The 2772-nt window shown below is 34.5% G+C and overlaps 1 non-coding gene across 1 annotated transcript; it reads left to right on the forward strand.

The window, feature by feature from the left end:
- The first annotated feature begins 2494 nt into the window (after positions 1–2494).
- Positions 2495–2570, forward strand: LOC129404039 (small nucleolar RNA U2-19). Its single transcript, XR_008629647.1, has one exon. It is a non-coding gene; the product is annotated as a small nucleolar RNA U2-19 (small nucleolar RNA).
- The last annotated feature ends 202 nt before the right edge of the window (positions 2571–2772 follow it).

Below are 2772 nucleotides of genomic sequence, written 5' to 3' on the forward strand. Positions count from 1 at the left end.
TATACATGTATATATATATAGATCTAGATCTAGATATAGATAAAAAAAACTGCTGCTTGTTGGGGTTGGAGCAATAGCACAGTGAGTATGGCATTGCCTTGCATGCCGCCGACCCTGGTTTGATTCCCAGCATCCCGAGCACTGCCAGGAGTAATACCTGACTGCATGATCCAGGAGTAACCCCTGTGCATTTCGGGTGTAACCCAAAAAGAAAAGTGAAAAAAAAACCCTGCTTGTTAACATACTCATTTGTTGTTTCCTTATTTTCTTTCTACACAATGTGTCCTACGGTAAACGTGATGTGCCAATCCCATAACAGTTTGTAGTGCTCTGAGGCAATCAGTGGTCAATGTATAAAGTTTGAGGCTCCTTAATTGGGGGCATATATGACAATGTAGATCATTTGATATGTGGATCACTTTATCAATAAAAAATATTAATCCCTATCTTATATTGTTTAGTTTGAACTTTATTTTATCAGACATAAATATAGTTGTTCTTACCTGTGTTTCAGATATTAATTCTCTGTATGACTGTTTTTGAGACTTTTATTTTTGAGACTGTGATTTAGATGGTTCTCCTATAAGCACAAGAAGGATAGACTTTATTTCCTGTATCATCTGGCCACTTAATTTCTCTTGACTGGTAAGTCCATCAGTTTACATTTAGGGTGATTTTTTCTACCAAGGAATTTATTGCCATGTTTCTAAATGGGTTTTTGGGTATTTATGAAGGTTATCTTAGCATCTTTGACCTTCTTTTATTTTCTCCCATTGTACTTAAATAGGGCTAGAGCAATAGCACAGCGGTTGGGCGTTTGCCTTTCATGTGGCCGACCCTAGTTCGATTCCTCCACCCCTCTCGGAGAGCCCGGCAAGCTACCGAGAATATGGAGCCTGCTCAGCAGAGCCTGGCAAGCTACCTGTGCATATTGGATATGCCAAAAACAGTAACAATAAGTCTCTCAATGAGAGACATTACTGGTGCCCGCTTGAACAAATCGATGAACAATGGGATGACAGTGACAGTGGCAGTACTTAAATACCTGCTCTAGTATAAAGAGCATATTCCATTTGGTCCTTGTTATTTCTTTTGGTTTGTTTATGCCCAGGAACCCCACTCAAGAGGTTGAGGATAATACTATAGGTTGGATCCTTCTTTTGCACATGATCAAACTGAGTTCCATCCCTGGCATCTCCTATTATCCCCCAAGCTCTGCTTGAGTGATCCCTGACCTTAGAACTATGAATGAACCCTGAATGCCACTATGTATCACCACTGTGTGTGACTCAAAAAAGCAAAATAAAAATTCAGTAATTATAGATATAGAGCTCTCACATGATGCAGTTGAGACTATGGACTATCCCTATTGAGTTTAATCATATTTATAAGGAATCATGCAAATTAAAACCAATAAATCAACAAGCATGCTATATAATTAATATATACCAAAATTTTTGCTAAAATATGCACGTTAAAAATGATCAATCAAAATATTCCATAATGATTTGATTATTTTGAAATATGTACCTATTTATTTATTGACCAGCAGCTCATGTTTTTATAGCATCCTACAAAACCTAAGTTAAGAAGAAATTTTTGCAATAATTTAATATTTTTGACTACATTTTCACTATAAAAATTTCCATAGCAAATAAATTATCTCTATAATTATCTGCAGGTTTCAAAGATGAGATGTATTACTAAAAAGTTTTTTAATCATGACAGAATTTGTTAAATATTAAAATGATCTGTATCCTCTTCTCATACTTAAGGAGTGTTAAAGAATTCATGTTTCAGAGAACTGGAAGATAAAAATTTTGGCTTATAACTGCCATAAGAGTGTGGTTGTTTATTTAAGACTGAAATTATATAAAATTTCCAAAACTGTGAATGTGCAAAACAGACTAAAATAGACTATACTTAGACCTAAACTTGTGTGCAACTAATAGAATGATTATTTAAACCAAAATGTTCCTGTATTGGGTATAAATATTAAAAAGTATTGCAATATCACTCTTATTTCTATTTCAAGTACTCAGGAAGAGGTGTATTTTTTTTTTTTTGGAATTATGCCAGGGAGTGTAAAGATCATTTTTATTTGCTAATTTGTTTTGGATTTATTTAAAGATATGTAGACAAATGTATACTTTTAAATAAAATTGTTATTTAAGTGCTGAAGAGATAATATAGTGGGCAAGGAGCTTCCTTGCACAAGGTCAACCTAGTTTAATTCCCAGCATTGCATATGGTATACTGAGCACCACCAGGAACCATCCATGGTCACCACTGACAGCCCCCCCCCCGCACATACACACACACACACACACACACACACAAATAAATAAATAAATAAAATTTCTTTATGACCAAGCATGGAACATTCTTTTATTTTTTTATATATAAATTGTCTTTATGCATGTTGGGAATTCTAAAACCATTAAGCTTCAATTAAAGAAGTATAATCTCCTCTGAGATCTGCTCCTGGAAAGTGGATCAAAGATGAAAATAGCCAAATCTGAGCATCAGAAGGCCATGCAGCCTGTCTGATGTGTGATCTAGTTCTGAGAAGCAACAGTGCAAGTATTTGTGTGTGTGTGTGTGTATGTGTGCATGTAGAGGATCAGTTCTGAGCAATGATGAACATGTTTCCTACTGACCTTTATTATTATGAAGAATTGACACTTGATTTGAGCATAGAACAAGAAAAAATAAAATAAAAATAAATATAATCACATAAATAAGAAAAGTTACAGAAATTAATAATGAGGA

The sequence above is a fragment of the Sorex araneus genome, chromosome 3 (assembly GCF_027595985.1).
Source record: "Sorex araneus isolate mSorAra2 chromosome 3, mSorAra2.pri, whole genome shotgun sequence".
Classification (NCBI taxonomy): Eukaryota; Metazoa; Chordata; class Mammalia; order Eulipotyphla; family Soricidae; genus Sorex; species Sorex araneus.